Source organism: Equus caballus, chromosome 20, assembly GCF_041296265.1.
Source record: "Equus caballus isolate H_3958 breed thoroughbred chromosome 20, TB-T2T, whole genome shotgun sequence".
Lineage (NCBI taxonomy): Eukaryota > Metazoa > Chordata > Mammalia > Perissodactyla > Equidae > Equus > Equus caballus.
This window is the reverse complement of record NC_091703.1, coordinates 27,665,824-27,679,713: the sequence shown is the minus strand read 5'-3', so window position 1 is coordinate 27,679,713 and position 13,890 is coordinate 27,665,824. Positions and strand designations below refer to the sequence as shown.

Here is a 13,890-nt window from a genome sequence, read left to right as displayed (position 1 = left end):
TTTCAATTTTATGGACAGAAGAGAACACGTGCCAGTTGGGAGGATTCACCCGGAACCTTCTGTCTAACACAGGCGCAGCTATCTCGGAATGATTATCAGTTTCTTCAAAACAAAACAAAAAATAGTTCCCACTGCTCTAACTCTACTCCAGGTACTGTGAATCCGCCCAGAGAATCCTACAGTTCTCATTTTCCACATAAGGAAACTTGTGAAGGATTTACTACCCAAGTCTTCAAGTAACACCATTTATCCAACTAACTCAACCAGTCCTTTGTGCAAAAAGCTCTCATAACCCCCCGTTGCCCTAATTGATAAAAATTGCTTTAGTGATGGTGTTAGAAAAACTTTGGGCACAAGGATTTCAGTAAGAGGAGGAAGGAGAGACTAAATAACATCTTCAAGGTGACAATTTTCCTGATTAATCCGTTGAGAGCTAAACACGCCACCTCCACCCTCCTGACCCCCTTTACTGCCTAATGATTATTCCACAGTAAACATTATCGCCTAGCTTACCATGCATTTTTCTTATTTGCTTTTTGTCTGTTTCCTCCCAGTTCCCCGGACTGGGACATAGCTCCACAAGGGAGGGACTTTTGTGGTTTTCTTCACTCTTGAATCACTCCTCCTAAAACAGTCCCAGACAGCGCATGTACTCAAGAAAGACTTGTTAGATGAATAAGTGAATGAATGACTTTCACTTCCTTCACCCCACAATTGCAGATTAGGTGACAAAACATGAAATTGGAAGAGAAATTTCCCCTACTCCCTTCATCAGGTGGAGAGGAAGATCAATGATATAATATAGCTTGTAGTTTCCAGTGTAGTCTAAATTTCTTCACCACTCATTTTGTCAAACCCCAGGAGATGATTTAACCATTCTCAGTGGGGATAGGGCCACACTACAAATGGTTTACTGATGGGGGGAGGGGTGTTGATTGTTTCTATCTTTTGCTTTTTTTTTTTTTTTTTTGGCTGCTTTAACTCTGTGTTCCATTTTCAATGTCCTCCCCCCCTTTTTTTTCAGTGTGCTACGTAACCAATGTGATGTTAGACATGAACCCTCTCAAAGATTGGAGCTCCAAACCTTATGAGATTGATATGCTGCCAGCTTCACTAACAGAGGAATCCTTTCTGATGTGATCATATTCAAAGTAAAACATCAAATTTTATTGTCCAAGTGCAGCTGCTTTATCCTTTTCCAGCATTTAAAGGACACTATCAATGCTACTTGAAAATCACTCCATATGAGCCAATGCTGCCCGGGAAGGATTTCACACCCAGGAAGGGTGGAGTTCACATCTTTCCAGTATTCACTCAGCAGTCCGACGCTCTGGGCTGCTGGGCCTGGGACAAGTGTACCTGTCTTTTGCTGCTTTTTTCTCCTCTTATGTTCCTATGAGCTGCGTTTTCCCTCAGAGCTCACAGTAACTCTTACACTTTTCATGATACTCTATTCAAAAGAAACATAGGTGGTGCCCAGTTCACAGTGACGGCACAGTGGCTGACTAGTGAATAAATAGTTCTTAAATTTGTCTCCAGTCCTTAATTTTCTCTCTTACTCTATATCTCTATTTGCATCTACATAACTAGAGAAATTCACTCTACAAAAAACACAACTGAGCTTATACTAAAAGTCTCCTTGTTTTTTCAGCCTTATGTGCTATTAATTATACAAGAGATTATTTCATATAGTCCAACTGAACTTTGGAAGCAGAACTATGTATTATAATCTGCACTTTCCAGATATCATGGAGGTTAAGATATGTTAAGCAATGTTCCTAAGGTCCCAGAGTTGCTAAGTGGGAAAGCCTGAATAGAGAAGCAGATTTTCAGATTCAAAATGTGAACTCTTTCTCTGTTCCAGCTCATGATCTCTCTGCGTGTTCTTCTCCACAGTAGCCCACTCAGCCATATACCAATCCATATCTAATTCCCAACTTCCTCTGCATTGGCCCTTTGGGCTTAGACTTCCAAGTCAACCAAGACTCATTCTCCTCCTTCAAACACCACATCCATGACTTGCCAAATACTGAACAGGGTTCTTGTGCATCTCTTTTGAATCTGTCGCTTCCTTCCCATTCATTCAGCTCATATTCATTGGAGAGCTGCTCTGTGCCAGGCACTGCAGTAGGATCATGTGATTCAGAAGGAATCTGATGGCCCCAGACTTCAAGAGATGGAAGGATAACTATGGACAAGGGACCATCTACTTCCAGTTTCACCACTTTCAGTCTCTGTGGCATTTACAGCTAAGTACCTGTTTCTAAAATGTCAGTTTCATTCATGTTACTCTTCTGCACTTTGGTCATTTGTGATTGCTTAGTTTGGCATGATCTTGTTTTTCTCTAAAACTTTGGCTCTTCTTTCTAGTACATTGCAATTTTGCTTTGTAAAGTCAATTAGATCCATGGATAGATGATATTATTTAATTCTTCAATGTGTTTACTGATTTATCTACTAGATCTATCAATTAATGAGAGAGGAATGTTGACCACTAAACTAGAGTTGTGAATTTTTCTATTTTTATTTTCAGGTTTATCAGCATTTGTTTAAGAGTTTGAATCTCTTAGTTTCAAGTATTGAGCAGCCTTCTACATGTTGTAGTTTCAAACTCCATTCCATTTTCAAAGCCTTTATGATGCTAATTGGAGATTTCTGGAGTGTCTGCAACTCATTGGCCAGTGTGGGCTCGGACAGTGGGATGTCACTTACTAAAGTCTACGTTATGTTGTTTAGGATCAGAGCCACTTCTTCACAATTTGCAGGGGCGCCCAGGAGTTCACAGACAACCTTATGTGTTTGCTTTCCACATTTGTGTCTTTTCCTACATTTTCTTGTTATTTAGTGCCTGTCATTTCAGTCCACTGAAACTGATAAGAGAGCTAGGGTGCTATTTACCTCTCACTGTCCTGTACTTCTTAGGACTCTCCCATTTTAGGGACAAGCTGCAGGAGAAACAGGGAGAAAAAGAGCAATTGGCATGTCTCCTGGGATCACAGTTCCTTTGAAGAAACACCAAACAAATTATAAATTGAGAGTGTATCTCCATACTGAACGCCAGTAAAAGCCGGAGCAGCCCTGTCTTATCCTTGCCCATTGGTCATAAGGGAGAGAAGCGTCCAATTTCTTACTGCATTCCAAATGTCTAATATTTTGTCATTTACTTAATAGGTTGGAAGATTTGAGGTTGTCACCTGGAGATCCGAGGTGGAAATAGTAAAAACTATACAATGTGGGCATTGATCTCACCACCTCTCACATGCTAAGCAAGTGTCCCACCATCTGAGCTAATCTCACACTACCTGCCATGCCCTTTTCCCTACAGCCAGTTGAGTCATGTTTTTTCTTTCTTTCTCCTTCAGTTTTTCCTCGTTGCAGTCTTCACTTTTTCGTTCACTCTTCTGGGCGGCCCCAAATACAGGAAACGTCAAGGCTAACAATGCGAAACCAGAACTCCACTAGGGGCGCATCTTCTGAAAGATCTCCAGCAGGAGGAGCCTAGAGGCTACCCATTCCTTGACAAGAAAAGGAGGAGAAAGTCACCATGGGAAAACTCCAGCACCACCACCATTTCCCATTTCAGATTTTCTGGAACAGAAGAGAACACGTCCCACTTGAGAGGATTCACCCAGAAGGGCCTTGCTATGGTAGCACAGCAATCTCTGGATGATCATTTGTATCTTAAAAACAAAACCCAAAAATGACACAAGTGGGATCCTTACAAGTTCCTTTTGGGTGGGTCCTCTTAGAAGAGGGCGGTGGGATGATTTTTTTCCCTGGATTCTTGAAGGCATAAGAAAGATCTCCCTGTTTCTGATTGATTTCAAACCAAACACCTCTCACAGGTTAGGCGAGTGTGATGACCACTACAACATGGAAACTCATGCCTTGAACCACCTTTGGAGATCAGTGTTCCATTCTCACAAAGGTGCATCATGTAGTGATTATATATGTATACCATATCAGAGAACAACAAAAAACACAAAATATAGGCAAGAGCCACAAGAAATAAGAGGAGAGATCATATCAGAGTGAAGGAATAATAAATGGATATTGAGGGGTGCAAATCAGGAGTGAACATAGGATGTAGGAATTTCTGTGTTAAGAAATATACCTGTTTAATTGGAGTGGTGTGTGCGTGTATGTATGTGTTTTTGTGTGCGTGTGAGTGTGTGTGTGTAAAATAGACATGGGGGTAAATAGTAATTGAGGAGACTGGACACGTGAAGATATGTTGGGGAGAAATTTGTGGAGGCCTAAGAACCTTTGAAAAAATTCCAGGCAAATGGCTTACATAATCAAAGTAAAATTTTAGGAAAGAGTTTTAAGTTTGCATGCCAACGACGTTGGAAATGCATAAACTAGAATTGGAAAGAAAAGAAAAGAAGTTATAAAGATATTAAAGGATTGAGGTTATCCTATTAGCTCCAGCGATTAGCAGTAGCATGAGTCTTTCTGCATCTCCAGTGTCCAGTACAAAGCCTGGCACAGGATACATGTTCCATAAACATCTTAGAATGGATGAAGGGAATAGATGAATGAGAAGAAAGAGAAAGATTCTGGAGAGATTGTGCAGGAAAGATCTACAGTATTTCTCAAATCACTGGATGTAGAGAGTTGAGGAAGAAAAAGGAGTCAAAGGTACATTGAAGTCTTGATCCTGTGTGGCAGACATAGAAGAGATTTTGAATTAATATCTGATGAAGGGAAGAATAAATCCACTCATTTATAAGTATGAATGAATGAAGGAATAAATGGGCATGGAGAAAAACAGATGGTGATGACTAGGCACTAGTGTAAAGGAAAAGCTCATATTTTTAATTGGGAAAAAAAATCAGCTTTCCATATCTGGTTTTGCTCCTTACAGCTTTGTGACCGGAGAAAAATATGTCAATTCCTCTGAGTTTCAGTTTCATCTGTAAAATGGGAAAAATATTCAGGTTAGCTGCAAAACTAAATCAAACAACTTGCTTAAAATAAATAAACTCTTAGTATAATTTTTAGCACATGGTGCTGAAAGAGTCTTTGTATGTGGAGTATTGTTTGCCTTTCAGGAAAATACTCTCAAGATCTGATGAGTTAATTTAATGAAAGTCTTTTGTCACCTGCCAATTTACTCATTTCATCTGTAGTAGCAGGCTTCTTGAAGCATAAAAAATAAGGTAGGAATAGAATATATGCATTGCAGTAAGATATGACATTCCAGGCAAAATGGCCTTGTCCAAGCATTCAAGTAGAGTATCTGTAACTGGATTCTTTTTTCATTTCTTTTTAATATTTCTTAGGCTGCGTTCCAAGGCCCCAGTTGTTGTTATCCTTCTCTCAAAGGCTCAGAGAAATAGCAAATGGAAAGAGAAAATCTCTCAGGAACCACTATGGTGCTTTCTCCAGTCTGCAGATGCCTCCTTTCATCCAGGCTTTAAGGGGAAGCAGCAGCAGAGTCTGATCTTCAGAGAGCAAACTCTGGACAAGCTAACCTTCGGAAATCCATCTAGGAGTCATTTTGGTAACATGTAAATAAGAAATGAAACAGCACTTCATCTCCCTTCTACTCCCTAAGAGAAAATCAAGGAGGCAAAGTTGGAATCCTACAAGGAATATTCAGATATGTCACCGTTTTGTCACTGGTACCACAAAGAATAAAATGTTTTCAAGGATATTTTATCCAGAAATAGTTACTATTTTGTCTATACTGTAACCATTCTAGATGTGACTGTCTCCTCTTCCTCCCTCCAGCTTCCAAGCTCATAGAACGTTAAAGATTTCTGCTCTACCTAGTGTAAGAATTCTCACAAGCCACATTAGTGAAATCCACAGGGTTACTTCACTGCCACTGAAGAGGATCCAATTGAGGGAAGAGCATCTTAAACATGACCTCAGCAAAAACATGGTGAAAACCTACTGTTCCTGTCAGAGAGTATGGAGAAAGCTAGACCTATGTTATATCACCATGGTAAAGATCTAGCTCTGAAACAATTTCACTATCTTGAATTTCCAGAAGGCAAGGGAAGGTCCCAGCTGGGTGGGGACACACTTGGAATTTCTGGACTCTCCCGTAGGTCGTGTATCTCACCATAAAAACAAGGTTGCAATTGTTACTTGATTTAGGAAATATGGCCACCTAGGAGGAGGAGGAAAGGCAGCCTCTCTGGGCCTCACATCTTTACCATTATCCCCTCCCACTGTGGCCCAGTTACTGGGTAGGGCTTGGTTCCTCCTCCAATCTTCCAGAGAAAGGAAGTATTGGCATAGGAAGACACTAGTATCCTGGGAAGAGGAAAAGGTATGGAGAGAAGGAGGAAGAATGTTTTTTGAAGAAGAAGATTAGCCCTGAGCTAACTACTGCCAATCCTCCTCTTTTTGCCGAGGAAGCCTGGCCCTGAGCTAACATCTGTGCCCATCTTCCTCTACTTTTTTTATATGTGGGACACCTACCACAGCATGATGCGCCAAGCGGTGCCATGTCCACACCCGGGATCCTAACCAGCGAACCCCGGGCCGCTGAGAAGCAGAGCATGTGAACTTAACTGCTGCACCACAAGGCCAGCCCCAGGAGGAAGAATTTTTAAGAGACCATTGGAAACTGGATACCAGGGCTCTTACTCAGCATTTTATTTTAAACAAATTAAAGAATGGTCAGGAAAGATCAAAAAGAGCAACAACAAAAACACTAATGCTCTAGGGGTCAGAATCCCTTCTCATTCTAACTATCAGAGTTTTGGTATTTTGAGTCAGAAATAATTGGAAAAGAATCTTCTCCATCATGAAAGACACGACTAGTTTCTTTTTTTCCTTCTTTCTTGAGGTCAATAGACAACAACTCTGGTGCATATGCCTTTCAACTTGCGGATATGAAGGCAAGTTGTTTCTCTCTACCATGGGCATTCTGGTCAGATTCACTGCTTAACCATTTTGATCTCCTGAGCACGCACCTGTGTGCTGAGACTCTGCTATATGCTCAGATTATGCTCTTCCACAGCGGGGCTTCCTGCTTTTCCCAAAGAACACCCAATTCTTTAAGCTTGTTTAGATTTCTTTTCTTACCTAGGAACTATGTAAACACTTAGAGGGAAGACTATTTTTTCCTAGAAGAGAAACCTGGTAGATTCTAACCTCACTGTAAATCCATTCTATCAGTTTCTAATGAGCATCTATGATACAAGCTCAGTGTGAAGGGCAGCATGCCACAGGGAAAAGTCAACCAAAGCAGTCGCTAATGCTTGCTAACCAGTTTCTATTATTCTGACTCTGCTCTAGGTACTCTGAGCGCACCTAGAGAATCCCTCTCTTCTCATTTTCCATATGAAGAAACATGTGAAGAATTTATCGTGTACACTATTCATCTAACTAAGCCCACCTGCCTTATGTACAAAAAAGCTCTCATAACTCCCTGTTGCCTTGATAGGTAAAAATTACTCTAGTCACAGTGTTAGAAAACCTTTGGCTCTATGACTTCAGCAAGTAAGATGGAAGGAGAGACTAGAAAGTGTCTTCAACGTGACAACCTTCCTGACTCTTCCTCTGAAAGCTGAAAGAGTCACCTCCACACTCCAGACCCCCTTTACTACCAAATGAGGACCCCGTAGTAAATATTATCACCTAGTTTATGATGCATTTTTCTGGTTTGCTTCTTGTATATTTCTACCACCCCTCCCAACTGGGATGTAACTCCAGAAGGGAGAGAATTTTTGCATTTTAATCACTCTTAAATTACTGCCCCTAGAACACTCCATTAATAAGATTTGTGCTCAAGAAATATTTGTTGGATGATTAAAAGAATAATGAATTTACACTTCTTCCACGCCCTTAACTGTGGTTGGACAACTTTCAGAGAACAAAACTGAAAGAGAAATTTCTCCTGATTTTCCATCTGATGGACAGGAAGAGCCAAAATATAGTATAGCTTGTACTGTCTGGCTAATAAATTTGTTCTCCACTCATTTTACTCAAAGCACCAGGAAGCCCAACAAAGTACAAAAATGATTTCACTATCCTGAGGAAATCTTGGATGAGTCTTCAAATGTTTCTCTGGCAGCATTTGCTAATTTTACTTTGTGTTCTTTTTTCGGTGTATTTGACCTATCCTTTTTACCAGTATAACATTAGGGCAGGCCAACTGTAAAAACATGGAAAAATGTTCCTGCCCTCTCTGAGGTTTGAACTCAGGACCTTCAGATTATGAGACTGACGCGCTGCCAACTGCGCTAAGAGGGCACATTGTATTGATGTACTCATGTTTAAATAAATGAATGAAATATTATTTTCCAAGCATCCGTGCTTTATTATATCCCAACTGAAAGAGTACAATCAATAGTACTTGAAAATCACTCCATATAAAACTTCGATGCACCCAAGAGATTTCACACCAAGTCCGAATGTTTCCTGTATCCACCGAAGGATAGGATGATCTGGGTTGTAGGACTGGGGACAATAGTGTCTGTCTGTTTTGCTCTTGTGTTCTAATGATGTGGTTTTTCCTACCCTCAGAGATCTCAGTCGATCTTACAGCTTCCATGGTCTCCTTTGATGAAAAGAAACGTAGGAAGTGCCCTGTTAATACCTGTTAGTTCACTGACTGACTGATTGACTAACGGAATGAAGGAATGAGTGAATAAATAGTCGTCAAATTTTTCTACAGTCCATATTTACTTGTTTATATCTCTACTTGCATCTACAGGACTGGAGCCATTTTCCTTACAAAAATTACAAACTGGACTTAATAAAAGTTTCCCTGGATTTTTTGAAACTTTTATGCCATTAACTATACTAAGAAATATTTGGAGATTATCTCATATAGTCTAATTTAATTTTGGCAACAAAACTACGTATCATAATCTGCACTTTCCAGTATAGTGGAGGCTCAGACTCATTAGGTAATGTTCATATGGTCCCAGAGCTACTAAATGGCAAAGGCTGAATAGAGAAGTAGATTTTTAGATTCCAAAATGTGAGCTCTTTCTCTGCTCCAGCTCATGATCTCTCTGCATGTTCTTCTCCACGGTAGCCCACTCAGCCGTATACTAAATTTCTAAATCCCAACCTCCTCCGTGTCACGCTTTTGGCCTTAGACCTTCAAGTCAAATTTGATTCATTCTCCTCCTTCAAACACCACATCTATGACTCTCCAAATACTAAAAAATGTTCTTGTGCAACTCTTTCGGATCTATCATTTCCCTTCCATTCGTTTAGTACATAATCATTGGAGAGCTGCTCTGTGCCAGGGACTGCAGTAGGCTCAGGTGATTTAGAAGGAATTCGATGGCCCCAGACATCAAGAGATGGAAGGATAAATACGGAGAAGGGACCATCCACTTCTAGTGTCATAATTTTCAGCCTTTCTGGCGTTTACAGCGAAATACCTATTTCTAAAATATCAGTTTCATTCATGTCACTCTTCTGCACTCTGACCATTCTTGATTTCTTAGTTTTGATATGATCTTGCTTTTCTCTCAGTCTTTGGCCTTTCTTTCTACCTACATTTTGAGTTTGAGGTATAAAGTCTATAAGATCAATTAGATCCATGGATGGATGTTGTTGTTTAGTTCTTCAGTGTTGTTTCCCATTTGTTATGTATTAGATCTCTCAATTAATGAGAGAGGAATGTTAATATTTGTAACTGTAACTGAGGATGTTTCTGTTTTTCTTTTCAGGTTTATGAGCTTTTTAAAAAGAGTTTTGAAGCTCTATGTCCAGAGGCAAATACTTTTAGGACAGTTATTTCCTTAGTGAGCTGACACCTTATAATTATGCACAATCTCACTTTATACATGGAAATCTTCTTTGCTTTGAAATCTACTTTGTTATTAATATATCCACTTCAGCTTTTTTGATTAAGGCTTGTGTGACGTACCTTTTCCCATATTTTAATTTCAATCTTATGAATAACTCTTAATCTTGTATATATCTTTTAATCTCACATGTAACTATATTTGAAGTCAGTTTCTTGTAGTCAGCATATTTATTTTTAATATATTCTGATAATTTTTGGTTATTAGTTGATGTGTTTGGATTATTTAAATTTAATATTATTGATAAATTTGCACAGATTTACTATTTAATACTTTTATTAATGGCTTGTTCTCTTTGTTTTTCATTCCTCTTTTGTTCTTTTCCTACCTTCTTTTGGCTTATTTAAACATTGCTAGTAGATAGTCTAGTGATTACTATATACATACTTAACATTTCAACGTATACTTAAAATCAATAAATAATTATTCACATTGAATTTAGAAATCTCACCAACATTTAGTCCCTGTATCATAACCCCTTAATATTGTGTATATAGTACTTCTGGATACAATGAAAACTCCATCAGACAATGGTATAATTTTCACTTTCAATCATTAAACATACTTTAAAGAGACCATGAGAAAAATAGTAGTCTATCATATTTACCCAGATATTTCCTATCTCTGCTATTGTCCCTTCATTCCTGGTATTCTAAGTTTCCTTCTGGTATAATTTTTCTTGTCTCAAGAGCAGAATTTCTTAACTTTTCTAGAATTTCTGCTAGCAATGGATTTTGTCTATTTACCTTCAAATGAGATTGTGTTAGTTTCACCTTTTTGTCTGAAGGATATTTTGCTCTACTTAGAATTCTGAGTTAACAGGTCTTTTGTTTCAGCATTAATTAATGTTGTGTTATTTCTTTATGACCCCCATGGTTTCTGATGAGAAGTCCCAATCATTCAGATTGTAGTTTCTCTTTTGTTCTCTTCTGGCTGCTTTCCAATAATTTTTTTTTCTTTTGTTTCCAGGAATTGAATTGTGATATATGTTATTGTGGATTTATTTGGGTTTATTCTGCTTGAGGTTTGCTGAACTCCTTGAATCTGGCTATGTCTTTTGCCAAATCTGGAAAGTTTTCAGCCATTAATAATCAAATGTTTTTGCTTTCTCTTTTCAAGGGCTTCTTTTTCCTATTCTTTGTGTCTCCAGTGATGTGAACATAAGACCTTTGTTATTTTCCTATTTGTCCCTGAGGCTCTGTTCATCTTTTAAAGTACACATTTTTTCTCTGTCATTTAGATTGGTTTGTTAGTATCGTTCTATCTTTACATTTACTGACTTTTTCTTAGGCATCACCTTTTGTTGTTGTTTATAATTTGGGTTAATACATTTTTCAGTTCTGAAGTTTTGATTTGGATTTATATCTTCCAATTGTGTGATAAGACTTTCTAACATTCCATTCATTTCAAAGGGTTCTCACCACTAACTCTCAGAACACTGACTATCGTTGTTTTAAAATATTTGTCAGAGGATCACAAGGTCTGTGTCATCTCAGTATTGGTATCTGTTGATTCTCTTTTCCAAATGATTTAAGATTTCCTTGGTTCTTCACACTCTGAATAATTTTGGATTATAACCTGATCATTTTTATATTATCTTATAAGACTGTGTCTTGCTCAAATCTTATGGAGAATATCGCCATTTTTGTTTTTGCCGACACTTGACTACCTTGTGTTCAAGGTCCAAGTACTGACCAGCCTTCTATGTGTTGTGGTTTCATGGTCCATTGCATTTTCAAAGCCTTTAGTATAGTATTTGGTGATCTCCAGAGTGTGTGCAACCTGGCAGCCAGTGTTGACTTGGGCAGTGGGCTATCACTTACTTCAGTTTTCAAAGTCTATGTTATGTTTTTAGGATCTGAGCCACTTCTTCACAGTTTTTAAGTGTGTCCAGGAGTTCAGAAACAACTTTATGTGTTTGATTTCCACTGTGTCTTTTCTGATATTTTCTCATTATCTGGGACTCTCATTTCAGTCTACTGGAAGTGACAAGAAAGCTGGGAAGTTATTTTCCTTGCTCTATCTTGCACTTCTCAGGACTGTACCACATTTGGGGCCAAGCTATAGGAGAAAAAGGGAGAAAAAGAGTAATTGGGTATGTTCCTTGGGATCAGAACTCCTCTGAAGAAACAGAAAACAAATTATAAATTGAGAGTAGATTTTCATAATGAACGCCAGTAAGATCCAGAACAATCCTGTCATATTTGCCAATAGGTCATAAACGAGAGAAGTGTCCAAATTCCTACTGCATTCGAAGTATCTAATATCTTGTCATTTATTTCAGTAAGTTGGAAGATCCTAGGTTGTCACCTGGAGATCCGAGGTAGAAATAGCAAAAGCTGGAGAATGTGGGCATCGATCCCATCACCTCTCACATGCTAAGCAAGCGCTCTACCACCTGAGCTAATTCCCCACATCCTAGTTTGTTTGTTTTGTTTCATTGTCAGTTTTTAACGTAATGCTTTCCACTTCTTTATTCACTCTCCTGGCAGCCCCAAATACAGGAAATATCAAGGCCATTAATGAAAAAAACATGGCTCTATTAAGGGTGCATCTTCTAAGAGATGATCCAGAGCAACAGCACAGTGGCTATCTAGTCCTCTGCTAGGGAAAGGAGGAGAAAATCACCGTGGGAAAACTCTAGCACCAACACCACTTCCCATTTCAAATTTTCTGGGACAGAGGTGAACAAGGACCAGTTGGGAGAACTCACCCAAAACACCCAGCTAATGTAGTACAGCTATCTCGGGATGGTTGTCTATTTCTTAAAACAAAACAGAACAAAACAAAATAAAAATAACAACACAAGTGGGATTCTCACTTGTTCCTTTTAGGTGGGGCTTCTTAGAAGGAGTCAATGAGGTGATTTCCCAGGATCCTGGAAAGCAAAACAAACATTAACTGTTTCTGCTTGGGTTGTAACCTAGGACCTCCCACCTGTAGATGAGCATGACGACCACTTCACTACAGAAACTCACACTTTAGACCTACCTCTAGACATATATATTCCATTCTTTTTAAGGCGTGTCATATAGTGATTACATATCCACGCCCTACGAAAGAACAGCAAAAACTACGAAATATTACAGGCAAGAGCCATAGGAAATAAGAGAGATCATATTGTAGTGAAGAAATAAACTATGTATATTGAGGAGTGCAGATGAAGAGTGAACATATAGGGGAAGGAACAGGCATGGATATAAAAAATACTGTGTTAAGAAATACACTTCTTCAATTGTAGTGATGTGTGTGTGTGCACGCATGCTCACATGTGCATGTAAAATAGACATGGAGAAAAATAGTGATTGAAAGCCAGGACACATAGAGATATGTTGGGAAGGATATTGTGGAGGCTTAAAACCCTTTGAAAAAATTCAAAACAGATGGCTTACAGAATCAAAGTAAAATGTTAGAAAAGGGTTCTTATTTTGAATGCCAAAGAGGTTGGAAATGGGTAAACTAGAATTGGAGAGAAAGGAAAAGAAGTTACAAAGATATTAAAGGATTAATGTGCATCACGTTAGCTTCTGTGATTAGCACTAGCATGAGTCTTTCTGTATCTTCAGTGCCTAGTACACAGCCTGGCACAGGATATATCTTCCATAAACATCACAGAATGGATAAGGGCTAGATGAATGAGAAGAAGAATGCAGAAGAGATTGACTTCATGGCAGCTTACTTCTTCAAAGCCAGCAATGGAGGGAAGTCCTAGTCTTTCTTCTAATGTATTTCACCTGATTAAACCATTCCCACCTAGGATAGTCTCCCATTTGATTACTTCAAAATCAACCAATTTGGGACCTTAATTACATCTTCAAATCCCTTCACCTTTGCCATTTTCTATTGGCTGGAAGCAGGTCACAGTCCTACTCATACTCAAGGGGAGGGCATTACACAAGAGAATGGACACCAGGAGGTAGAGATCATTTGAGGTCACCTTAGGGTTTGTCTGTCTCACACAGAGGAACATGCTCTTCTTACAGGTATAGATTTTCCTGGGCTTGAACTGAGTCAGTTGGGATCCAAAACATGTTGCTCATGGTTACACTTTCAAATTCTGTTCATTTGATGACTCCTTGTGTGTCCATTTCTTTATGTGAGG

At 38.9% G+C, this 13,890-nt stretch overlaps 1 non-coding gene across 1 annotated transcript; it reads right to left on the bottom strand.

Moving 5' to 3' along the window:
• Positions 1-8,141: 8,141 nt before the first annotated feature.
• TRNAM-CAU (transfer RNA methionine (anticodon CAU)) lies at positions 8,142-8,214 on the bottom strand. Its single transcript has one exon. It is a non-coding gene; the product is annotated as a tRNA-Met (tRNA).
• Between the last annotated feature and the right edge of the window lie 5,676 nt (positions 8,215-13,890).